The 27,657-nt window shown below is 45.1% G+C and overlaps 1 protein-coding gene and 1 non-coding gene across 5 annotated transcripts in view; one reads left to right on the top strand and one right to left on the bottom strand.

Annotated features, from left to right (window-relative positions):
• NFIB (nuclear factor I B) overlaps positions 1-27,657 on the bottom strand; it is a 370,296-nt gene that overhangs the window by 283,857 nt on the left and 58,782 nt on the right. The window lies entirely within an intron of this gene.
• Positions 8,032-8,103, top strand: TRNAH-GUG (transfer RNA histidin (anticodon GUG)). The gene has a single exon. It is a non-coding gene; the product is annotated as a tRNA-His (tRNA).

The following is a 27,657-nucleotide window of genomic DNA, read 5'->3' as shown; positions in this document are numbered from 1 at the left end:
TGGACTCGATGTTCCACATTACTTTCATCTGAAAAGATGCTGTTCCTGCCCCTTAGCTTCAACTACCCAGGGGAAGCTATCAACTTTTCAGGCAAACTCTCCACCTCATCCTGCTCTTGTTGTGTCATCCGCCTGGGTATAATAGGAACAGCCACAGCCAGGCACTTAAGTCCATTTGGACATCCGGTACTCTTTACCTAGTACGGCGCCCGTCGCGGGCATCGCGGGTACATTTATGTATGCCCGCGACGCGACCGACGCGATGCCCGCGATTTCCCATTTAAACCAATGTTAAACTTGGAAATCGTGTCGGTCGCGTCGCGGCCGGCCATAAATGTACCCGCGATGCCCGCGACGCGATGCTCCCGATTTCCCATAGGAATCAATGTTAAAAGCCGCGATGGACCCGATTTTACTGTTAAATGCCTCAATCCACCCGATTTGGCCATAGGAATCAATGTTAAATGGGCCACAGAGCCCATTAACCCTTAAATGTCCCCCCAAATTTTTAACGCCACCCCACGATCCACGCCAACCCGAAGCGTGGCGAGCGCAGCGAGCCCACGAGGGGCGGCGGTACGCGTCCTTTGACCTTTTCATGCCCTACTATCCACTAGGGCGTGGTGTGAGAATATAATAGTGTGGCGAGCGCAGCGAGCCACCGAGCCCGAAGCGTGGCGAGCGCAGCGCGCCCCGCGAGGGGACGCGGATACCTTCACAGGTATGCGCGTCCCCTCGCGGGCTTCACAGGTGTCCGTGGCGAGGCGGACACCTGTGAAGCCCGCGAGGGGACGGGTCTACCTGTGAAGGTATCCGCGTCCCCTCGCAGGGCTCGCTGCGCTCGCCACACTATTCTATTCTCACACCACGCCCTAGTGGATAGTAGGGCATGAAAAGGTCGGAGGACGCGTACCGCCGCCCCTCGCGGGCTCGCTGCGCTCGCCACGCTTCGGGTTGGCGTGGATCGTGGGGTGGCGTTAAAAATTTGGGGGGACATTTAACGGTTAATTGGCCCTATTTGGGCTGTGTGGCCCATTTTACATTGATTTCTATGCCCAAATCGGGTCCATTGAGGCATTTAAGTGTAAAATCGCGGTCAATTAGGCTTTTTAACATTGTTCCCTATGGGAAAATCGCGGTGATCGCGGTCATCGCGGGCATCGCGGCCATCCCGATTTACCCGCGATGCCCGCGATGCCCGCGATCACCGCGATTTTTACCCACGACGACCGCGATTTCAATCGTTGGCGCCGTTCTAGGTAAAGAGTACCGGACATCCTAACAAAATATGGTACTGTATGGACAATAGTCATCTTGTCACTTTTCTTTTAAACAGTATATTTTTATACCATTATTGTGTTGTTTATAATTTTTTATGTGATATGATTCCTTTTAATTATGTGCATTAAATAATCATGACAACATTTGAGGATACTAGCATCAATTATTTATTCACTTTCATACATTTGATATTGAGATTATTTTAGCGCAGTCTTTTCTTATTTTTATCAAAGTCATATAGAAGTAAGATCAAGAGAGTCCAAATAAAGGACAAAAAATCACTCCGGCTTTAAAACAAAGGCCCTTTAGCAGTCGGCATCTAGGAGAGGCGGATTAATAATGGGGTAGATGGAGCTACAGCTATAAAATATAGGCCCATTATCATGCCAGCATGATGATGACCAGCTGCCTAACTGGCCATACAGTTGGCCATAAATCATGGTTATTATTACGGCCTCACTGCACTGGGTCTCAATTCCAGCCCTAACTGTGTAGAGTTTGTATATTCTCCCCATGCTTATGCGGTGTCCTCCAGCTACTCAAGTTTCCTCCCACAATCCAAAAATATACTACCGGAATAGGTTAATTTGCTCCTGACAAAAATGATCTTTATTGTGTATGTGTGTTTGTACATGTGGTAGGGAATAAAGAGTGTCCCTGCCCCACTGGGGCAGGGACTAATATGATTGGGCAAAAATTCTCTGTAAAGCGCTGCGGAATATGGGCCTGATTCAGAAGGCCACACAGATCTGCAAAAATCGCTGAACACACTGGCGCTTGCGCAAGCCTTACACTCTGGGCTCGCGGAGATGCACCATTGTGGTGGTGGAGTTGCAGTGGTGTGGTTCATACAATACAGGTGTATCCAGATCATTTTGAAAGGGGGGAGGGGTGCTGTGGCTGTGTGATATCACACTGCAACCCAAAAAAGGATCGACCTGTGTCAGGCTTTGCAGCTAGGCTATGCAGCCAGGGGGCAGCCATTGATGTACGAGCACTTCAGAAGATTTTGTGCGCACATTGCGGGGAGGAACCTGCCATACACGGAGACATTGCCCTGTTCTGGGCGGCCGCCGTAGCCTGCCACCAAGAATATAATTTCGCACAACTTTGCAAATTATATTCTGGTTAAAAAAATTCCAAATTCTTATATTTTTTTATCTTTATACATAACAGTGCCATATTATTATTTGAACGAAATATTAGTGTGCCTTATCAATTTAACAGTTATTTAGTACACACATATTATGCAGTACTTTACCGAAAGTAGAGTGCCTCTCATTCAGCTCCAGGGCGCTGACGGAGAGGCGATCCATCTGACTGGGACGTGAGAGTGTCTCACAAGCACACACATCTCAGTCACTCGGTGGCAGGGAGGCGGCGGGGACCGGCAGGGGCTGGTGGCTGGCAATTCTAGAGCCAGCCACCAGCTGAGTGAGCGGTGCTACATCTGTATGAGATTTTGCTTATTTCTGCTAATGAGATTTTTAAATCATATATTAAATGACTAAAGCTAAACATGATTGTTAAATATAAAATAAAAAAAATCAGTTTAGTTTTGTACCGTTTTGCCATCTTTTGAATATATTGTCTTGAAAACAATGTTGATATGGTTAATGTGGTTTTTGAAACATATTAGACAATAAGATCTAAAAATGGTTTACAAACACTTAAAAAAAAATGGTTCTCTCCAAAGAATTTGGATAATTTCAGGGTAAGCTAAAGGCACATGCCTGAAAATAGTGTGCATGACCACGTGGTCAGAGGGTGTGGCCTATGATTGCAGCACTCCGTGGCCATGCCCTGTTTTCCAGCACTCTGAGAGCTGCTGGCCATGCCCCCAGCCTCTTTGTCACAGTGAATAGATGCTCATGCGCACAGTGTCTATTCATCCAGCAGATCAGGGATGGCCAGGGGGACTACCAACCTCCTCCCTTCCTACCACGGGACATTGCTGGCCCCGGGTGGGATGCGGGACAGTCCCAAAAAAGGGACTTTCTCGCAAAAACAGGGACAGTTGGGATGTATTCATATATCAGTCATGGGAGGTATGTATATATCAGTTATAACATTAACATTACCTGCCTAATATTGTGTAGGTCCCCCTTGTACTCTGACTTGTTCAGGTATGAACAAGATCAAAGGGTCTCTGAAAATAGTCTGTGGTATCTGGCACCATGACATTAGTAGCAGATGCTTTCAGCCCTGTAAGATGTGAGGTAGGGTTTCCATGGCTCTGACTTTCCCAGCACATCCCACAGATGCTCGGATTGAGGCCAAGTCAACACCTTGAATGCTCTGCCATGTTCCTCAAACACAGTGGTGTAACTATTACATTTGCGCCCCCTGCTGAAAATGTTGGCGCTCCTCGATGTCCTGCTAATGAAAACTGACCCTCACAAAATGGTTGCCCCCAATAGCAGAATGTTTTTAAGCCATTTTGTGAATGTCTGTTTTCATTAGCAGGTCGGAGCCAGGAGGAGAGCTAGGACCCCAGCCACAGATGCGGCAGGACCCAGCAGGTGACAGCGGCATAACAATAGCCCCGCATACCCCCGATGCCGACACTTTCTCAGCACCTCCCAGCCACCACAGGTCCTGTGGGGCTATTGTTACGCCACTGCTCAAACAAATTTTGCAGTGTGGCAGGTTACATTATTCTACTGACAGAGACCACTGTCATGAAGGGGTGTCCATGGTCTAAATAATGGTTAGGTAGGTAGTATACTTCCATGGTACAGGCTGTTTATAGAAGATTAAAGGAGACGATAGTTAGTAGTTTGGTAGTTATATCTCTATATCTCTCTTCATGGCTTACTACATTTGTTCATATTTGTCAAAGTAATATCCACATGAATGCCAGGACCCAGTAGAACATTGCTCAGAGCACCACACTGCCTCCACCAGGTTTCCTTCTTCCCCAAGTGCCTCCGAGGCCATCTCTTTCTCACGTGAACCACCCCAGGTACTATATAAAAAAAAGATCAAACTGCATCACTAGCTATAAAAAACCTCAAGATATAGCCACATTTGGAATTGCATGCAACACAGAAGCGGATCTATTTAATAATATCTAAAATACAGATGAGGGGAGAGGAGAAAATAGCGATCCCGGAAATAGTGAAGATTGACTTGAGTTTCAGTAAAATATTTGTACCATCATTTTTTCAATTTAAGAATAAACGTTTAATAAGCTCAAAGAAGCCTTGTAGTTTGAAACATATATATTGTATATACTGTATAGTGTATCCTTAAATCTAAGGGCGAGATGTATTAAAATACGCCGCCGCATATGTACTAACATATGCGGCTGGCATCGCGATGCGGTGACGGAGGCCCCCCGCGATACCTGGAATGTGGTGTGTGGGGGGTCTCCGTCACCTCCCTGCCCCCTCCTGCATCCCTCACGCCGGGGACAGCTAAGCAAGCTGTCCTCGGCGCCTCCTCCTCCCCCTGCAGCCGGAAGGATGTCCGGCCGCCTCACTAGGGGGAGGAAGGTGTTACCTTTCCGGGACCAGGAGGACTTGGACCAGGTAAGAGAGGGAGGGGTAGAGGGGAGTCGGCGGGTTTTTCGGCGGAGGCGTCAGGCGGCGAAAAGAAGCCCATAGGCTTCTATAGGGGTGGCGATACCCTACACTGCGGTGACGTGGCGGCCGGGTAATAGTACATAGGAAAATGCGGTAAAACGGGGGTTTTAACGCATTTTCCCATTAGTACATCCTGCCTTAAAGCTCCTAGAACCAGCAGCTGGGCAGGGATCAATGTCACTCTATACTGGCCCCACCCCATGAACCTGGGACATTACGCAAGTGGGGTAGTGATGACAACAGAACACGTGTAGAGCTGCCTGGACACTCCAGATGGCTCTGTACACTGCATCCAAAGGACTCAAGCAGCACTACTAGCCTTATGGCACCATTCCATGTACCTTGCTAGCCAGAATCAGGGGTCATAGGGCAGTGAAGGGGCCATCCACATGGCCTTGCATCCTGTACAACAGCACCTCTTTCACACCACTTCTTTTACCCCTGACAAGTAAAAATGTAAACTCAGTCCTCAGGACCTCAAATAGTCCATGTTTTTTAGGTCTCCTCACAGAAGTGTAAAGCTCCACCTGTGGATTATTTAAAATCTGTCCATAAGTAACAAGTACACATGTGCACATGCTAGATGACCAGGAAATCCCTTACCCTCCCCTAGTGTCTAAATGAGTTCTGAAGGCACCGCCACAGGCCCAGAAGTCCTGCAAAGGGCAGATCTTATCGAAAAGCTGCCTTTTGCGTTGCTAATCATATATGTTAGTACATATGTGATTAGCGTCGGCGGATTGGCGTTGGGATGTACCACAAATACTTGGTACATTCTTCCCAGTATACCTAACTGAGATGTGGTTGGAAGTGCTGTGCAATGTTCATTACTTTGCTTGCGCTGTGCAGTATGGGTCTGGGACATCAGTCGCACTATGGGTATAATTGAGGTGCGGTTGTTCTTACTGCTGCCATTGCTATTTTTTGCCATATGCAAATTTGATTATATACTAATAAGAGATGAAACTAACCTGATTATAGGGACCTTACTGCTATTGCATAATTATTGTCCAACAAAGTTTAATTGCTGACACACTGGCATCAGCAGCTCCTACCTGATTGTAGGAGGGGGCTCCAACTGGCCGGGATGACGGCAACCATTTGCCACTGCTCCAAGTCCCCGACATGGTCCCAGTGGGTGTACACTGCAGATGACAGGGACCGGCACATGTGCAGTATTGGCCTCGGTACTGCACATGCGCATACCCCAGGTTCTATAGGCTGCTCATAGAAGCCAAAAGAGGCAGCCTGGAGGGAGAGAACAGCCTGGGACTGCCTTACTGCAGGTGACTGGCATGTCAGACTTCCAATAGGAAGTCACTGTCAGTCATAGTGAAGCCAGTGCAGTGACTGCATCTAGCTTCACTAACACTGAGCACAGTGATGGATTTTACCTGGGAGGGCTGCAGTCCTGCAGCCCATAGGTAAAAACAGCCACTGAACACTGGTACCATCATCGCAAAATTTGTTCCACCTGGAATGGGTCATGTTGGCAGGTATGCATACATAGGCTCCATCCAGCGTCGGAACTTGTGAGTGGTTGGCCCTGATGCAAAATATCATTTTGGCCTTGCTCCTCCACCACGACCCTTAGTTCTCAGGGGCTCTGGTGCAATGTACCTGCTGCACCAATGGTAGTTCCACCTCTGGCTCTGTGCATACAGCCATAATTGTGGAGCACTGAATGCTGTAATCACAGAAAACAGAGGAGAGACAAGAATCCTGATTGATGCACAATTTCAGGATATTTTATTCAATAATATTTGTGGGATTTTCCCAGAACACCTTAGCAAATACTAAGGATCCCACACATGTGCCATGGAGGGACTCTTCATAACGAACATGGTGCCTTAATTTTCAACAGTTTCTATGTTGCTGCAAATCTGTCAGACAGTGCCATAACTAGGTATGGGCAATGGTGCGCACCATCGTCTGCCCAATTGCACATGCTTTTGGCATGTAGGGTGCATGGAATGGCACCCTGCAGCCAGTAGTGTGGCAGTGGTGCCCCTGATTCATCCCCCTACTGTCTACTAGAGCAGTCCAGACTCCGGAGGCTACTGTAGTTTTCGGGTGCTTTTAGATTTACCAGCCGCAGCAGCTAATGCCATCTTAAGATGGTGTTAGCCTGTTGTAGCCTATGTGCTACATTTGGCAAAAATGACTGGAGAGGCTTTTTCCTTCACTCTATACAGCAATGGTCACTGCACATGTGTGGTAGGGATGGCCATCGACCATCGATTTTTGCAAAACACCGATGTCGAATAGGTTTGACATCGATGGGGGAGAACCAGATGGTTTCCCACCATCGATGTCAGGCTTAACTGAATAGTTTCATTTTAATTTTTTCATCAAGGGGCTGGGACACAGAGCATAGCTCCACCCCCAACACCCATGAAGCCCCACCCCCTCATCTTTCAAAGCAAATGGATGACCATCGATATGTAAAAACATCGAAGGCCATCCATTGCATACTTATACACCATCGATGGTCAGTTGCACTTTTGCCATCGATGGCAAAGGCAACGATGGCCATCCCTATGTGTGGTCAGCTGGCTGCACAGACACAGAAGCGCAACAAAGTCCCGATAAAGGAACGATGCAGTCACTTCAATCTAATACTTGCTATATGACTTTTGATAAACTCAGGTCACTGGTTGATGCCGCAAAAAGCGTCAATAACAAAATAATTGCATGTAAAACCCCATAATTAAAATGCCCCTTTGTATCTATGATGCAATGTGTTATTACATGATGTGCTAGTTTGTCCTGCAGGAATGTGCAAGCCTTATCTATATGTGCACAGAGCTGGTTAAATCAATGTCTCTCTGCATAGTAAGCTGTAAAACAGAGAGCCATCAGAAGCTCTCCGTAGCTGCAGCACACATATTCATTCAGTGCCTGGCTAAACGTGTTACTCATCAGTCATTAATTCTAAATTTGTTTTAATGATATTTTATTTGTACTCCTCACCTCCTCTTTTCCATATGTAGATTTCCTCCACCTACGTTACTTCCAGATCATACGTACAGTAGCTTATGTGTTCAATAACAATGTAGTGTATCTGCAGATTGGCCAGCAGGGGTCGCACCTAACCCTTGTTCTCTGACGGCTGTAGTAGGAAGTGTTTGGAATGCTGAGCTGCACAGTCCCCTCGTGGCTCGCCGTGATCGTATAGTGGTTAGTACTCTGCGTTGTGGCCGCAGCAACCTCGGTTCGAATCCGAGTCACGGCAGGAGTAAAGTCTCCTATCACGGCAGAGAGGATTAGTTTTATTGTTATTATGTAGTCCCATTGTATAAGAAACAAAGTCATTGGTGAGCGCTCATATTAATGTTACAGCATTCTACATATAAACTATGATTGTGCATTCGTTTTTTTAAGGTCTATATTTTTTAAAATTAAAACCCACAAAGAATAAATAATTTATAGTTTTAACATTTGAGTTTTGTGCAATTTGGACCCAGATAACTTTTTTAAAAAGCTAAGCAGCATGTATCTGACTAGCTGCTGGGACCTGTTGTTCCACAAATGCTGGAAAACATGCTGGCTGTATACTTGCAGTATAGACACAGGCACATAATTTAAAAACTGAAATATGGGCTACATGCACTTTTGGGGGAGATAGTAGGTGTTTAAGCACACTTTAATATGAGATGAAAACAAAATATATATAATAAGTTTATTTTTAATGTATATTAATTGTCCCATAAATATGTGTTTGAAATATTTGGTACACACAATTTAATTTAATTAAGTATATACACTTATCCAGGGAACTAAAGTAGAACGTAGTATTATATTTTTTCATTGTACTATATTATTGTATTATTTTACGGGTATGGATTGTATGGTCGACCTAAAGATAGTCGACAGTCATTAGGTCGACATACTGCAAGGTCAACAGGGGTCTAGGTTGACATGGCACAAGGTCGTCAAGTCGTAATGGCTACACAAGCATAAGGTCAACATGGTCTAGGTCGACAGTCAGAAATTAGACATGGGGTTTTTCACAGGTTTTTTTACCCGAATATCAACATAGTCGACATGAACACAGTTTTAAGTGCACTGCATCCCCTCGCATGGCTCGCTGCACACTATTTTATTCTCCCACCACGCCCTAGAGGATAATAGGGCATGTCTGCTCAAAAAACAGTGAAAACCCCCATGTCGACCTTTTGACTGTCGACCTAGACCATGTCGACATAATGCGTGTGTCGACCTAACGACCTGTCGACCTTGTGCCATGTCGACCTAGACCCCTGTTGGCCTTGCAGTATGTTGACCTAGTGGTGTCGACCTAATGACTGTTTACCATCTTTAGGCTGACCAACCGACCGTATCCCTTATTTTACAGCATGTCATATATATTCATGCTGAAAATGGTTAGAATCAGAATTAAAGCAGGGATTAGGTAAAAACCGGAACCAGACCTCACCCTGGAACGCTGGACCAGACAAGGCTCCATTCATCAAACTGCCATTCTGGAACTTTTAGTATCCGTTCCAAGGGGAATCCTGTAACAGCTGTCCCCTGAGAGATGTGGAAGGAGAGGGCTATTTTACACACTCTGGTTTTGTACGGAAGGCAAAAAGCTGGACAAACTTTGTCGGAATTTTGGCCTGACAGTTGTTTCTTTCACATTCTCCGGCTCCGTGAGCCGGTGCTGTGTAAATTTGGGGGTGGGAAGTACAGTGACGTCAGGTAGGGGGCAGAGAGCTAAAACGGGTGCCGGACAGTTTCCCGACAGTCGGGATCCCGACAGTCATTACCCCGATGTCGGGATCCCGACAGTCAAAACTCCGACACTCGGGGTCCCGACGGCCACGGCTATTCTCCCTTGTGGGGGTCCACGACCCAGCGTGGCAAGAGCAGCGAGCCCGCAAGGGGCTTTGTTGTGCTTGCCCCGCTGTCTGAGTCCGGCCAGTCGGGATCCTGACGTCGGGCTAATGACTGTCGGGATCCTGACTGTCGGGACCATATACCACACCCGCTAAAACAACTGGTGTGTGTGAAAGGCTACCGTCGCCCTCAGCACACACTGACCTGTTAAGACCAGTGGTTAGATCTGACTGCAACCAGACATGACTGGCCTGTGTGAAAGGACACATTAGCCGTCCTCTGTAAGTTATGTGTACGGCACAGCTTTTGGCCGTGCAGAGTTTTGCCCCCCTGGCATCAGCCGGAGAGTGTGAAATAGCCCTTATGGTGCGGACCGTTCTGGTTTTTACAAAACCCCCAGAGGCTGTAATCTCTCTTTTACCGTCTCGCTGGTGATTGGTGTCACAGGCCCCCACCCACTGGACTGGACAACAAGCTCTGGAATGAAACAGTTTGATCATTGGAGCCTGTCTGGTCCGGTGTTTTGAGGTCTGGTCCGGTTTTTACCCATTCATTTTAAAATATCCAGTCTTGCTTCACTCTATGATACTTCGGTACTCTTTACCTAGAAGGGCGCCCATCGTGGTGATCGCGGGCATCGCGGGCAGTACATTAATGGCCGCGACGCGATGCCCGCGATGACCGCGATTTCCCATAGGGTTCAATGTTAAATTTAGTGCTGACCGCGATTTTCCATTCAATGCTTCAATGGCCGCGATTTGGCCATAGGAATCAATGTTAAATGGGCTACAGAGCCCAAATAGGCACAATTAACCCTTAAATGTCCCCCCAAATTTGTAACGCCACCCCACGATCCACGCCAACCCGAAGCGTGGCGAGCGCAGCGAGCCCGCGAGGGGCGGCGGTACGCGTCCTCCGACCTTTTCATGCCCTACTATCCACGTCGGCGTGGAGTTGAGAATAGAATAGTGTGGCGAGCGCAGCGAGCCACCGAGCCCGAAGCGTGGCAAGCGCAGCGAGCCCCGCGAGGGGACGCGGATACCTTCACAGCTATACGCGTCCCCTCGCGGGCTTCACAGGTGTCCGTGGCCATGCGGACACCTGTGAAGTCCGCGAAGGGACGCGTTTACCTGTGAAGGTATCCGCGTCCCCTCGCGGGGCTCGCTGCGCTCGCCACGCTTCGGGCTCGGTGGCTCGCTGCGCTCGCCACACTATTCTATTCTCAACTCCACGCCGACGTGGATAGTAGGGCATGAAAAGGTCGGAGGACGCGTACCGCCGCCCCTCGCGGGCTCGCTGCGCTCGCCACGCTTCGGGTTGGCGTGGATCGTGGGGTGGCGTTAAAAATTTGGGGGGACATTTAAGGGTTAATTGTGCCTATTTGGGCTCTGTAGCCCATTTAACATTGATTCCTATGGTAAAATCGCGGGCATTGAGGCATTTTACATGAAAATCGCGGTCAATCAGCCTTTTTAACATTGTTCCCTATGGGAAAATCGCGGTCATCGCGGGCAGCAGATTTTTATGTACCCGCGATTTACCCGCGATGCCCGCGATGACCGCGATTTTTTCCCCCGACGCCCGCGATTCCAATCGCTGGCGCCCTTCTAGGTAAAGAGTACCGATACTTCTTCCTTTACAATTGTGTGAGGCAGTGCATTGCCCCCTACTGATGCCTGCACTGGATGATGGACATGCATGTGCTTTGAGAGTGCAGTATAGATGATTGATGAGAACAACCGCTAACAGTAGAAGAAGCTGGTCCTTAGGAGCACAGAACATGCAAGTATACATAAACTGCAACTTCGCCAAGCTATATATGGCATTAAACTGATGGGATATATAAAGTTACAATTTTGCTATATCTACAAGGATAGACCCCTTTGTCAGGACAGGAGGTTATTTAAGCTGATGTCCCAGAAATACATTTTTGCTAAATTATTTGATCACATCTGTATTAAAAATAGTGATAAATAGAGCTCTGGTATATTTATGTAGAAAGCTGTATAGCAGTGATAACTACATACCACTGCATAATGCAGTTTCCGTTACTACAGTAAACCATGGAGGACGATCCCTCATCTAGTGGTCTATTCATGTAGAAAGTGAAAATTGAATTGTATATAAATAGCATCAGAGCAAGTGCAGGAAAGGGAGCAAGGAAGCAATGAACTTCGCTGCCATTTCTGCATCTTACGCCATATTAATATGGCGAATATGAACACACCAGAGAAGTAAAAAGCTGAGCTATCCATCCTTTCATGAACCACACCCGCCGTATCAAATTATGGTGATGCAATTCAGGCAAACAGTGGTGGGTGCCATTGGAGAAGTTGAGAACTACTCCAAGATAACCTGGTCTGCGAATGGCATTAAGCACAGAAAAGCCCTGTGTACCGCAAAGGGCTTTACTTTGCACAATGAATAGACCTCACAATGCTCCTGTTAAAGACTTTGTGACTGTCTTCAAAGAAAGTAGGAGTACATATGTGCAGGAGACCGGTGCAGGCATGCGCTGCTACTGGCGCTCTCTGGCACTGATAAATCCTAACATCTTTCCAGTTCTCTCCTAGGAATTTCAGTCCGCCTTGGCAACGAGCAATTTCAGTCCCCCTTGGCAACGTGCATTTTCAGTCCCCCTTGGCAACGAGCAATTTCAAAACATGCCCTTACTCCGGGCACCGTGGCACCTAGATACACCATTGCAAGTGGATTCACCTTTTTCTCTCAAACCGGTAAGTATTTTACAAAATGTTAAGATAAAGTTTAACAAAGTTAAGTATTATAATACAACAATCCAGTTTCACAATATGTAAATGTTACATTTTAAGTCGCTTTTGAATAGCTCTAACAATAGCAAACAAGGTTTTATTTCACTGCTGTAGAGACAGATATCTTGTCGTCTAGTTGCAAATAAGTGGTTCATTTACCATGCAAAGCATGTCATCTTGCACAAAACACAGCACAAATATCAATATTACTATATAATTAAAGTTCAAGTCTGTTTCGCTAAATTGCGCAAGTTAGCTCATAAGGGGAATAGCTATTATGTGTACATAAACGGATCTTCTATCAGTACTCAGTTATAATCCTGAGTTTACATTGGTCCACATGTATCAAGCTTCAAAAAGTAATAAAGGGGAGAGTGATAAACAACCAGCCAATCAGAACCCACCTGTCATTTTTCAATGCCAGCCTGTAACAACAGTTACGAGCTGATTGGCTGGTTGTTTATCTCGCTCCATTTGATCACCTTTTGAAGCTTGATACATCTGGCTCTGAATGTTTCTTGAGGTGACAACTCTGTTTATAGTTCCTTTGTACTGCTCTTTCCTGCTGCTGTATTAGATGGCCTAGTTTAATTAGCAATGAATGTCCTGTGGGAGCATATATTGAAGCTGCAAAGTCTGCTTCCCTGTGCCTGAGGGGCTATCCCATGTCTGTTCTTAAGCCCTGGGGAATACTTTCAGGTCCATCCCTATTGCCTTTCAGGGATTTCTGGGGCTTGACTTACCGAAATGTCCGCCCTTTTGTGAAATAGAGGGGCTCTTCGTTGCAGCCCAACTCCAGCCTTCTTCAGCTAGGCCGGGCCTCTACCAGCCAGATTCTTTTGGTAATTATTGCCACATTTAGTACCTCTGTAGCTCTCATCGTGGAGCGCACCCCTGCTCTGTGTGTCTCTCTCTCTCGTCAGCAACTGCTCCAACCGTCACACACAGCTTAGATTTATAAGGCTGCGTCTACACATTGCATTTTGACAGGTCCATTAAGGGACCTGTTTGGCAGGAAGGAGCCTGCACATGTAAACCTGTGGCTGCATCTACACATTGCGTTTTAGCAGGATGCATTGCATTTTAGCAGACTAACCCCTCTCATCCTGGACTTGTGGGGCTCTCACTCTGCCTGTGAGCCCCCTTCAGATTAACTGTCACTCAACCTCCCCTCTCCCTCTAGGAGATTGGTACAGTCCGCAGCCTTGTGGCTGTGAAGTCTAACCACCAAGACAGTTTGAGATTAACCCACCTCCTCTTCAGGAGGGGTTTCTTATATATTACTAAACTCTCCCTATAAGAGGGGATTGAATCTTCTTTGAGGGATCTTCATCAAATGAATTATTTTACACATTAATTACAATATTTATGCATTTCTGGACTGTCACAGCCCCAGCCCCGTTGGTCAGGGTTTGCCCACGCGCATGTGCAGTTATGCACATGTGCAAACCACAACAGTGAATGGCTTTGGCAAGTTACACACTCATCAGGCTGTTTGCTGAGGGGAGGGATGGCTGCGGGCAGACACAGGGCCAGACCATGGGAATGCTCAGCATTTTTTGGGTGTCCCCATGAAAATGCTGGGTGTTACCATGGGAAAGTAGGCGAGCCGATGCCTTCCAGGAGACATCAGCCGCGCGCCCCATCTTCATCCTCGTAAATAAAATTCATTTCAGACTGACTTTTATTTGTGAAGGTAGGAGAGATCATTCGATGGTGGGCGACCACTGAATGATTTCTCCAGCTAGCGAAGGCATGCATGTGTTCTCCTACACACATCCCCACGCATGTTACTGAGGGGATGCGGCAGTGTGGGGGGGGGGGGGGGGGGTGCCTGCATTCAGATGGCAGCATTAAGCTGCTCGCTAAGCAGTGAAGGACCCCTGCTTACTGACCAGTACAGAATTGCCCCCAGGGTGTGAAGGAACACTAGTGATGTCGCGGTCATTATTAATACAACATAAACTTGACCTGAGTAATCAATTATCTCTTTACAGAGACTTGTTGAATAAATGACTAAACAAGAGATGCGTGCTTTGTAAAATATACCCCTTAGGTTAAAGCAGAGAATCTAACTCAGGGGTCAGGGAACTTTTCTACCTTTTACCCCAAAATATATTTAGATACGCCAACGCTACACCCTTTATTTGAAAGGAAGGAAATCATATAATTGTTATACACACTGTACCCCCAGAAATTGATGATATATCTTGCTAGTATGTTACGCAGTCTGGCAGCCATTGAGGATGATGATGATTACCATGTATGGCTGTATGTGGTACAAAATTTGTAGTGTCAGGATTTCAAGATGATATTGTGACAGTCTGTGCAAATTATTTTGGTACTTGTGTAGCGGGCACCCTGGCAATTTAGAAGTCTAGATTTAGACGTCTAAATCCAGACTCCCTGCAAACCGCTAAGATGGAGGCATCTAAATTTAGAGGCTAAAGCCTCTAAATTTAGTAGGGTCTAGGGGTACACTATTAAACCTGTTCACAATGACACTAGTCAACGTAACAGCTGTCGACCTTGTTAATTTCACTATCCACGCCAACCCGAAGCGTGGCAAGCGCAGCGAGCCCGCGAGGGGCGGCGGTACGCGTCCTACGACCTTTTCATACCCCCACTATCCACGTCGGCGCGGAGTTGATTTAATAAAGTGTGGTGAGTGTGCCGGTTTTCAAGGACCATGATTGGCTGATGGGCGGGCCTAAGTCCCGGTCGGGGGGCGGACCCCCAGATGTCAACAGAACACCGGAGGACGGTGATCGTGGGAAAAATGCTGCAGGGCTCCCGGGGAAGTGCTGAAGACGTCTGTGGTGAGTATGATTTCTCTCCACAGCCTCCCCTCTGGATTCTACTGGACAAGGGGACCGAAGCTTCGTGTCAACATAGGTGGGTGAGTATGGATGAATGGGCTTGGTGTGTATTAAAGTTGTACTGTCTGTGTGTGTGTTTTTATTTAACTATTTGTAGTACTGTGGGACTACTAGTCCCAGCGGGCCCTTTATTGCCCCACATGCTGGCACTTGTGGTTCTCCAAGTCCCTGCATGTGGTGCAGGCTTGCTGGGACTCATAGTTCCACAGCAATACACAATAGGATTTTATCTATTTTTTTACACCATTAATCAGCTCGATGCCCACAGCCCAGGGGCATCGAGGACAGCCCCGGGCTTCAGCATGGGCAGGTAAGTTCTGGAGGGGGGGACCCCTTCTTTGGGGGTGTCCCCACTCCCCCAGGACCCCATGCTGACCGGTCAGAGGGCTGAATGCTTTGGGCAGGGGGACTTGTATAAAAAGTCTCCCCCCGGCTGTGGCATTACCCTGCTGGCTGGTTGGGCCCGGTGCTGGTTCTTGAAATACGGGGGACCCCAGTCATTTTGTCCCCTGTATTTTGGGAACCAGGACCGGCCCTTGAGCCTGGTGCTGGTTTTATAAAATGCACGGAACCCCGACTTGTTTGTTCCTGTGATTTTATGAAACCAGGACCGGCTCTTTCAGCCCGGGGCTGGTTATGCTCTGGAGGGGGGGACCCCACGCCATTTTTTTTTTTATTTATTTTTTTTACCCAAAATCGCATATATGAAAATGCGCACATTTTCATGACTGAAAATGCGCACATTTTCATGACTGAAAATCGCCCGAAATCGCGGCAAATCGCATTTTTTTGCCGCTAATTCGCATCTCATTACATATGCGAATTCGCGGCAAAAAACACGATTTTTAAAGGTGCGATTTCTGGCGAGTTTTGAACTCGTCCAAAAATCGCAACCTATTACATTTCGCCCCGCATTTCCAGTTACAGTTGTACCCAGTAGGTTTTTACCGGAAAAAAAAGTACATTTTGGAGACTATGGTTTTCAGAATAATTTGGATATCAGATATTTGGATAAGGGATACTCAACCTGTTTATGTCCACTTGGATAGTAAAGTATGAAAAATCTGCCACTGTCTCTGCCTAAAGTGAAGCCAGATGCAGTCTGTGAGACTGCTCTGGCTGCAATGTGAATGGCAGTGACTTGCTATTGGATGTCTGACCTGCCAGTCCCTCAAGGCAGTCCCATTGGGAGGTGCCTCTCTCTGCACAAATGCGTGGCAGCCCCCAAATCGGGTTCTGCTCATGCGCAAGGCAGCCCCTGGAGGCTTGGGCCAGCGCATGTATGAAGTTACTGAGCATGCACTGGCCCCATGCAGAGGACCGGCGGCCGGGATGGCGTGGGGATTGCGGAAGGGACAGGGGCAGCGGATGGGGGGCCCGCATTGCGACAGCTTCCCTCCTCCTAAATGGTAAGAGCCGCCACTGCTATAGATAAATAGTATTTAATCTAACAGAAATGGAAATCTTCAGAACATATATTTCTTCTTTATTTACCACATGATGAGTGAGTGTCTCTCTCTCTGTTCTGGGGGACAGGCTGGGATGATTCTGGATGGATGTCATGTAAGGCTGTGTATGCTACTCATAAGACAGCCATTACACAGGGCCTAACTGAGCGGTGGGGACAAATTATCTCCCCATTTGGTCACTGCATTTTGGGGTGTGTAGCCCCAGCGAGAAACTGGGACAGGGGTATAGGAGGAGGAGTCTGCATCTCAGGAGAGGAACAGGAAGGGGAGGGCTGATTCACACAGCCCTGAGGTTAGAGGTTAGCCACCTTGAAGCAATCAAGCACTATGAGCTCGGTCATTTGCCAAATAAAAAACATGTAAAAGAAAAGACATAAAAATGCTTTGTATGACTCCAACATCATCTGACTGACTGGTGAAACCCCCAAAGCTGTCTATGACCAATCTGCCCATGCCTGCAAGTGTGGTCAGAAAATGACTGTACATATGGGCATATAGGAGATATCTGGCATACCTTTAACCTATCTGATTTATTTTCATTACAGTCATCTCAGTGTTTCCATTTGTTTTATGAATTGTCTGGCAATTTAGTGACCATATTACAGTGTGTTTGGTCATCATAATAGATATATGATATTGACGCAGTATACAATCTATAAACATGTGATATTTAGCAGTTTGTTACTGTAATTATGTTGCACTAACCATAAATCATAGTTTATTTCAAATTTAGCAGAGTGCATTGAGGATACTTATTTCCTGTTTGATGCAAAATAAATGAACATTGTTTTGCTTTTATTTTAAAGAACAAACAATATTGTCTTATTAACATATTACTCTAGTTGCATAAAAGACCTAGCATGTATGGGTAACAAATGAACTTTGCACAAATGTGGCAAAGCCCTAGAAGCGATTGCATTAATAAAATGTTGTGTATTTAAACTTCTCTTCCTTTTTCTTTAATAATCAGGGAGTGGTGATTCAATAAAAGATTTAACACCTTTTTTTAAATTCTTTATTTGCAGTTCCAAAAGAAGGAAAAAGGCAGATACATGAATCAATAAAAGCATCAAACATCACAGCCTAAACATGAAGTGGGTTCAGCTTTAGCATAGTCAAAAACTAAATGAACAAAACTTTATTCTGGATATCAGGGGTTATTCAGAAAGATCTCAAAAGCAAAAACTTTCTCCCCTTTCACGCCAGAAAATGCAGGGACTCACCCATGAAAATTGCCCCTGGATCATGCAGGGAGATTCCAGGGTTGGCCCCTTTCACACCAGCCTAGTCCCTGCATTTTCTGGTGTGAAAGGGGTCGTCTCAGGGGGAGCAGGGAGCAGTCAGTGTGGGAAGAAGCAGGCATTCCTGGCTGTAGCCTCCTTCTCCACAGCATGAACAATGGAAAGGTAACAGGACACAGCGTGCAGAGAGCATATGCACTGACATTGGGTGCCAGGCCCTCCCTGTACCTGCACTCCAGCCCGCTATCTCACAGCTCTGTGTATGCAGGCGGCAGTATGTACAACTGGGACACGGCGCTGCATCGGCCTTATCACCGGGAATTCCAGCTGCTGCCCCCCTATCTCCTACGTCGTTCAAGTGGACGTCAATTAAGACAGCAAGCCAGGATGCCGGGTAGGTACCATTTACAGCAGCCTGTATCCCGGGCTGGTCCCCGGAGCAACCCTGCTGGCTAGAAGGGTTGAAATCCCAGCAATTTTTTCCAGGAATTTAGGCTGGTGTGAAAGGGGTATAATGGGAAAAAACAGGCTGCACTGCAGGTGGGGCAAATGTAACATTACCAGAGAGAGGTAAGGCCAGAGGCGTAACTAGAACTTTTGGGGCCCCATAGCAACATTTCTAAAGCCCCCCCGCCTTGTACCACTGTCGCTACAATGCCCCTTAGGGGGCAGAATAAGGGGAGTGAGAGATAAAGATGTTTTCGGGGACAGAGAGGTGAGAGGAGGGTTGTCAGGGAAAGAGGGAATGTGAAAAAAGAGAGAGAGGGTGTCAGATAGAGAGGGAGAGGAGCAAGAGAGAAAGGTAGGGGTAAGAGCAGGAGTCAGAGAGAATATCAGGGAGGTGAGGGGGAGGGGGAAGAGAGGGCAGGTGAAGAGAGTGTAAAAGAAGAGAGGAGAGGGGGCTGTTGGAATGTGAGAGTGCAAGACAGAACAAAGAGGGAGGGAGAGACAGAGAGCCAGAGAGAGAGACAGAGAGAGACAGAGAGAGAGACAGACACTGCTTGGTACCTCCAGGCTAGCAGCAGTGGAACGGCACCAGATCTCTGCATCATCACCGGTTCTCAGGCTCAGCATCGTGGGTCCCCTCCGCGGCGCCTGCTGCTGACATCATCTTCGGGTCTCCTCAGCTGCGCAGGTCCCCTCTGTGGCGCTAGCTCTATACCTCATTGCCGGGTCTCCACAGCAGCGTCGATCTCCGCTCAGTGTGGGCGCTGACATCCACATCAGTGTGGCAGCGTCAGCGCTGGCAGGCCCGGGTCCCCACACACCACAGAACCAGCGGCAGCACACCATTTCCACACCGGGGCTGGTCACCAGTTAGTGACGTTGAGCCCCGGCAGTGTCAAAGAGAGGGGAGAGCAGCCAGAGGCTGGATTAGCCAGACCGGCTCCTCCCCTTTCATAGCCCATAACATAGCGCCACGGGCGGGCCGGGAAGGGAGGAGGTATGGACTTTGAGCAGGGGAATGGAATGATGCACTAAATAAAACATCCTAAGGGTGCAGGGGATGCCTGCTGAGCCCTCGGCCCCCCAAAGGTCCGGGCCCCATAGCAGTTGCATCCCCTGCACCCTCCATAGTTACGCCACTGGGAAAGGCCCATGCATACTGGGTGATTTTGAGCTGAAAGCAGCTTAGTTCACTAATTTCAGGTGCTCTCAGCTTAAAAGCTGCCCACTGTGTATGGCCCGGCAATGAGTGCTGATGCGTGCTTCCGCATGATTGCCGGCCACCGCTGCTCATCTGCTGGTATTTAAAGCAGATGAGTGATGAGGTGAATGGCTTTCCATGGCGTCCTGCTATGTAAAGCAATCCACCCATGGGAAAATCGTTTAGAGGGGCAAAAATTGCTCAGTGTGTATGCACTGAACGATTTTCAGCCCAGCGATTTTCTCCATGTGAATACACATTGGGCAAAAACGCCAAGTGTGTATGCACCTTTAGATTTGGGTGAGAAGTGTTCAAACTGGAATCTAAATTGCAGTGTAAAAGTAAAGCAGCCTGTATTTGCCCTGCACAGAAACAGAATAAACTCACCCAAATCTTCACCTTACATGTGTCCCTACTGCAGTGCACATGGGCCTTATTTTGGTTCATTCTTTCTGACAAAATCCTTCTTAGATGGACAAAACCATGTGCACTGCAGGGGGGGCAGATGTAACATGTGCAGAGAGAATTAGATTTGGGTGAGTAATTTTGTTTCTGTGCAGGGAAAATACTGACTGTTTTATTTTTACACTGCAATATAGATCTCACTTTGAAGTAAAACCCCACCCAAATCTAATTCTCTCTGCACAAGTAACACCTGCCCCACCTGCAGTGCACATGGTTTTGCCCATCTAAGAAGGATTTTGTCAGAAAGAATGAACCAAAATAAGGCCCCATGGTTCTGCCCATTGGAGAAGAATTTTACTTTTAATATCCTTATTGAATAACTTCCATTGCCACAGTTTTTAAATTGATATTTTTATTTTTAATGCATTCTTTTCCAAACTATTGTCAGGATTTTTTCCAGCCCTTTCTGGTAGACTATTTTGTATAATGGTTAGTACTACTTCACAGCAGTAGTCACAAACTGTGTAGAGTTTATATTTGTTTCCAGTGTTTCCAACAATTTTCTCCAGATGCTCTGGTTTCCTCAAATAGCCCAAAAACATACTGGTTGGTTAATTGGATTCAACAAAATGTAATCCTAGTGTGTACATGTGGTAGGGAAAATAGATGATAAAATCCCCTGGGGCAGGACTGATATGTGAGATATGTACATAACTGATAAATAAAGCATCTACACGTTTTATGTTGTATGCAGTGAGTGTGAGCACACAATAACCTGATCTATTTTAATATTCACTAAAACAGAGTAGACTGTTATTTTTCTTTTATATATCGTTTTTAGACATATAATATAGTTACCTTTTTGCAAATGGAAAATGAGTTCTGGCATTTTTGTTTTTCTTGTTCATGTTTTTTTAAATATATAAAACAGCAACAATAAACATGCCAATAAAAATCAATTAAGGTTTCTTTTTTTTCCACTCTACATCTGATTTTTCCTTTACTACCTAATGGGGTAAGCTCTGAATACCAGTTATATTCCTTTAGATAAGGAAACTTCTATTTAAACGAACATTTGTTTGACGAATAACCAACCGTTAATGTGTATTAAACCAGCAAGGCATAGTGTGTAAACTCCGCGAACAATCCGCCAATCCTCTGACAGTCTTAATAACAAATCAATAATAAATCAATATTCTGTCACTTTTCTCTTCTAGTTTGTAAGCTTCTCCCGGAAAGGATCTAATATGCTTTCCCTGTTTTGTTCCAAGTCAAATTTCATAACCCTGTTTATACCCTTTAAAGCACAACAAGTACTAATAATGTGAGCTGCAATACATGTATACAGTATTTACTAAACACTAAAGAGAATTGCGATCTATGTTATACTGTATCGTTATCACCTTGACAGCACGCAAGAGAACACAGCTATACCATGAATATGATCTCCTCACCTTTTATTCTACTTTATCTCATCACTGTTGGAAACAAGTTATTACACAAATAGTCAATTTAGCTGTGCTTTGACAGTGCAGAAAATCACTGAAACGCATAAACTGACCCCCAGGTTTAAAGTCCATGTTATAAGCTTGTTCTTAATGATATCTGAAGATCAAGTAAGCTTTATCCAACCAGTGCTAGATGGAGGATTTATTTGCATCACACTATGATGTTCCTTTAATACCTTCCAGATACATAAGTGCTTACTGTCTAATAGGTTTTTAGCTTAAGATCCAATCATCCACTCTTGAATTAAGATGCTTGAATGAAGCCAACTCATTTGGAACTAAGCACTTTAATGTCAACAGAGACATATGGTATTGCAACTGAGTTACAAAGGATGCCTACCAAGCCTCCTACTTCCCCAGCCACATTAAGACACTTGTATTATTAGTTTACTGGGTTGTTTTGTGCAGCTCCTAATTGAAAATAAGATCTGCTTAAGGAGTTACAGGAAGCTTGGAATTGAAAGAATTGGACACATAATTTCTTAGAAAGAGTACCACACTGAATTGCTAACACATGGAAAAATAATTGCAATGAACAGAATGGAGTGCTTATTAAAATGCAGTTAGGTCAATACAAACTTCTATTTATAGGGTTGTGTTCACAGAGCCGCAAATAATCCAATCACTCAATGTATCTGAAATGAATGCAGATTAGAATTTTTGAAAATCTTCAAATAACAATTATAGAGCTTTAAAAGCCCAAATTACTATACAAAAAACAAATCACGATACACAATATCTATCAGGTTTTTTCGGGGAAATCTGAGATTTGGCAAAATAAATGCCTAATGACAAAGGGCGATTACAACCTATAGTTATCTAGTTTGTATGTTCTCAAAGGTATTTGACAGATTTGTAATGGTTTATAAAGATTATTAAATTTTTACTGCTTTTAATGGGAGGAGTTATGCAATGTATGGTATATTTACAGAGAATCTGCATACATGTACCCCTTAGTCTGTTCCTTGCTTAATACAGGCTAGCCATACAAAAGCACCCTATATCCCACCCAAAGCTAAAATGATATTTTGCTTTGCAGATTATGGGAGGGATGTACTAAAACTGAAAATGTGGCCAAGGCTCAGAAAATCCTGTTTTTGGCATTTACAATACAATGCAATACAATACATTATGTAGCTTAGGCCGGATGGGTAACACCATGTTTATGCGGAATTACCCAATTCTTTTTGCAATTGGATCCCTCTCAGCACCCCCTGTGGTTGCTGTGTCACACTGCACATGCGCAGAAGGACTCCAGAGTTTCGAACCCAGAAGTCCTTTTATTGCAGAGGCCAACATTTCTAAGTTCATACAGGTGTTATCAATGTCAGAATGTACACCATAAGTGGTGGGATGTATCGCATCATGGATGCAGTGCTAGTACATCCTGCCCTAGATATTTTAATAACCAAACTTCACAATAAAAAGACAAAGGCTAATGGGAAGAACAGGGTCAAGTAGCGCAAAACCAATTATACTCAATACTACATGTGCACAAACTTTTGAAAAGGTGTAATGCGTCCCTTTTGACAAAATTGGGAGTCCTGTGTGAAGAGTTGTTTGGTCAATGTGGTAAGTATAATCAGGAGGACGACTGATCGTTATGTTCCAGTGAAGAAATAGTTTCTACATACATGTGAAAAAAACATAAATGAAAACACGTGTAAAACTTCCAGCATGGACAATTCACATAAATCTGTGTACAAATGAGGGAACCAATGGAGGTTGAATGAGTGTTCTCTAGCAGCGTACCTCGCTCACCACTAGAGGAGGAATGGGGAAACACATAGAGGTTTCTTTTTATAAGATAATAATTTCAATGTAGAAGGAGGCGTACCCCACTGTATTTTTTTATATACTTCTTTTATCATTCTGGATTATATTGTACCTGTTTTTAGACTTTTATATTCTGGATGTGGTCCATTTTTACTTGCTTTTGGCTGTAGGAGCTTCTTTTTGTTGATAAGTGCTCCTGGATTTCTTTTTGTACATTAAACATTATTTTTACTTGACGTAAAGTTAAAGAACCCTTGATGAGCTCTAAATTTCTATCCACCAAGTGAATACGCAGCTTTTAACCTCTGAGTTGAATATTCGCTTCCCACATACCATAAAAGGTTGAAAATCTATAGAGTTAAGAAAACACTACAGGTGTGGGCCTAATTACACCTGTTGTGAGTGGGGTATGCTAAATCCATCGCACCTCTATACCTATATATATAAGACAAAGAAACCGCTATATGTTTTCTCAGCAAACTACGCCTGGCAAAACTGTCTAATAACAGTTCAGGTGTAAAGAAACCATTACGTTCAAGGCTACAACCACATCCAGTGTGAGAAGGGTACGCCTCCTTCTACATTGCTGTTATCTTCTTATAAAAAGAAACCTCTATGTGTTTCCCCATCTCTCCTCTAGAGGTGAGCGAGGTACGCTGCTAGAGAACACCCATTCAATCTCCTTTGGTTCACTCATTTGTACACAGATTTATGTGAATTATCCATACTGAAAGTTTTACATGAGTTTTTAACTTATGTTTTTTTCACATGTATTGAGCAACTATTTTTTCACTGGAACATAAGAATCATTCGTCCTCCTGGATATACTTACCACAGATATTATATCCAGGCAACAGTGCACCCCATACTCCCAACACTATTACCCACTTGCGGTACATTCATAATACAGATGGAGCTCCTTTCTTTCATTCTCAGCGCTCACCAGAACCTACCCACTGGCGAGCCCTGGTGGAGAGGGACTCCATCAGACCTGGACACTGCAAAGAAGAGGCCGGCTCCATCTGTAAATACATAACTGTTTTAAAGATCTATTCCATACCATATATATGTATCTGCTGGACCTCTGACAGCAGAGGCTGATGCCAAGTATCAGCATTCTGGAGCACACTGCTGTCTCCAACCCTATTATAATCATACTGTGATGCTGAGGGGCCTATTTTATATGGAGGCTTGGAGCGTTGTCCTATTTACATCATTGTTAATCTGGTCAGGTCCTTATATTTCTAATGGAATGGGATTGTTTGGTGGACCATAAGATGGTCGACGGTCATTAGGTTGACACAGTTGGGTGGACATACAGGAAGGTCGACAGGGGTCTAGGTCGACATGGGTCAAGGTCGAAAGGGGTCTAGGTCAACAAGGGACTAGGTCGACATGGGTCTAGATCGACACATGCGTTAGGTTGACATGGGTTAGGTAGACAGTCAAAATGTCGACATGGGGTTTTGACTGTTTTTTTACCTGAATGTCGACACAGTCGACATGGACACAATTTTAAGTTTACTGCATCCCCTCGCATTGCTTGCTGTGCTCGCAACATTCTGCACACTATTTTATTCTCCCACCACACCCTAGTGGATGGTAGGGCATGAAATACCACCTGTCAGCACGTCGGCTCAAAAAACAGTCAAAAAATCCATGTCGACCTAACGCATGTGTCGACCTAGACCCATGTCGACCTAGTCCCTTGTTGACTTAAACCCCTGTTGACCTTGACTCATGTCGACCTAGACCCCTGTCGACCTTCCTGTATGTTGACCCAATGGTGTCGACCTTATGACTGTCGACCATCTTGTGGTCGACCATTTGACCGTATCCCTTTCTAATATTCGAATACAATTCTCATTGTGCACTTTGAAACCTAAGATCTGTTTAGTAAACTTGTATCCGTCCATTCAAAATCTCTCAATTTTCTTAACATTACAGAAACCAGCCTTAAGGGCCATACACACTGGGTGATTATGCCCAGCGTGTATGGACAATGATGACCGCTGTCATCGCTAGGGGGAAAGCCGCTCAGTTCATACACACTGAGTGGCTTTCCCCCTGCCCATCGTGGTCAGCGGGGGGTGGATGGCTTTGCATAGCACAGTGCTATGCAAAGCCATCCTCAAAGCCACTCATCCGCTTTCCCAGTGATGATGTGGGAGCGCGCATCACCGCTGACTGCTCATCGATGAGTCATAGACACTGGGCAGCTTTGGGCTGAAGCCTCTGAAACTTGCTGTTTTGAGTGGCTTTCAGCTCAAAGTCACCCAGTATGAATGGGCCTTTATTTATTTATTTATTTATTAACAGTTTCTTATATAGCGCATACATATTTTGCAGCACTTTACAGAGAATATTTTAATATTCACATCAGTCCCTGCCCCATAGGAGCTTACAATCTATATTCCCTACCACATGTACACGCACACAAAGACATTCTAGGGTTAATTTTTGTTGGAAGTCAATTAACCTACCAGTATATTTTTGGATTGTGGGAGGAATCCGGAGTACCCGGAGGAAACCCACGCAAGCACTATGGCTCTACAGCCAAAAAAAAAAAGAAGTGATTGGATTACAGTTATATTCTAATTTCTATAGACATGATTTTTAATCCTGGAACTGATATCAATTCTTTAGAGTACCTCCTCTGACATTACACCCTGCAGCTCTCTCCTATTCCTCCTATTCCTAAAATTCCCTCAGCTACTTCTAGACCCAGAAACAGACAAAATGGTGTAGTTAGTAGGTATTCCACATTCTACATTCAATCTCCTCAGTCATACCATCAAAATCATGCCTCACTTACTTTCTATAAACATTTGTGAAGACCATACTATTTATCGATTATCCTCCTGTCATATTTATGTTGCCCACTTTCCCAATTACATGAAAACATTTTTTTACCTGGTTTACTTATTTCCTATCTTCTGACTTGCCTACTTTCATACTATGGTAATACAATACTCCAATTGACAACCCCACAGCCACAAAACCTAACATACATCCATTGTAATTCATCTCCCATCAACTGTGATCATTTTTTAGCTTGACTTCTCTGGATTCATCTACTATTTCCATAAATTATTCTTCCTAGTCTCCAACCACAATCTGTCTTTCTCCAACCTCACTGTATATTATGGAGGCAAGTGATTGGGAGACCTGCGCTATGGACTGAATATGTCCTGATAATAGTTGTAAAGAGGGTAATGCGGATTGGAGAGGTGATTATAAATGAAAGTGATGCGGAGCATGAGATGAAATAAAAATAGAAAGGTTTATTGATAATACACAATAACATATAGGTAACAAAAAGTACAGGAGGTGATGGAAGGTGGACCGCAGACACCTCTTCAGGCGCAGCGGTGTGCACACGGACCAACACTGGACTACATACCTCCGCACCCCACCCGCCTTCCATCACCTCCTGTATTTTTTGTTACCTATATGTTATTGTGTATTATCAATAAACCTTTCCATTTTTATTTCATCTCATGCTCCGCATCACTTTCATTTATAATCACCTCTCCAATCTGCATCACCCTCTTTACAACTATTATCAGGACATATTCAGTCCATAGCGCAGGTCTCCTAATCACTTGCCTCCATTTACCAAATGCGTAGAGGGTGGTCTCCCTCTTCTTTTGGAGTCCAGCTGCTGAATTTAGTATTACCTTACAGAGAGAGCGCCAACCTCCATTTTGTCACTGTATATTATGTTTGTTTTCCTGCATCAAAATCCACATATACAAGCCTAAATATTCTCTATCCATTCCATTTCCTCAGTGTTCTCTGTTATAACTGTCCTATCCCCAGCCTGATTTGGCTGCCACTTTCTACAGGAAATTACTAATTTCAACCCTAGACAATGCACCATCAGCAAGCAAATATACTCTCAGCTAATTGTAACCATTGCAAACTACACTTCTGCGTGGCAATGGTGTAGAAAGTAGGACTGTAGTGATTACTTAGGGCCAGGATCCCAAGTGCTGTAGATGTACCCAAACCCTTACTACAGTATGTCATGGCTATGCCCCAATAGCATTACAGCATGCAACATATACAGTTACAGTATGAGACTAATACACAAAGGAGTGTTACTGCACCTTTGCCTGTGGCCATGCCTAGCCACAGGCACAGGCCTAGCCACAGGCACAGGCCTGCAAGTGCAAGTGCAATGATTCATATATCAAATGAAAGGAAATGTAATGCTAAATTCAACACAATAAACATAGGCCAAATAT

The sequence above is a fragment of the Crinia signifera genome, chromosome 1 (genome assembly GCF_055691185.1).
Source record: "Crinia signifera chromosome 1, ASM5569118v1, whole genome shotgun sequence".
Classification (NCBI taxonomy): domain Eukaryota; kingdom Metazoa; phylum Chordata; class Amphibia; order Anura; family Myobatrachidae; genus Crinia; species Crinia signifera.
Note: the sequence above shows the minus strand (reverse complement) of the source record. Positions and strands in the feature narration are given on the sequence as shown.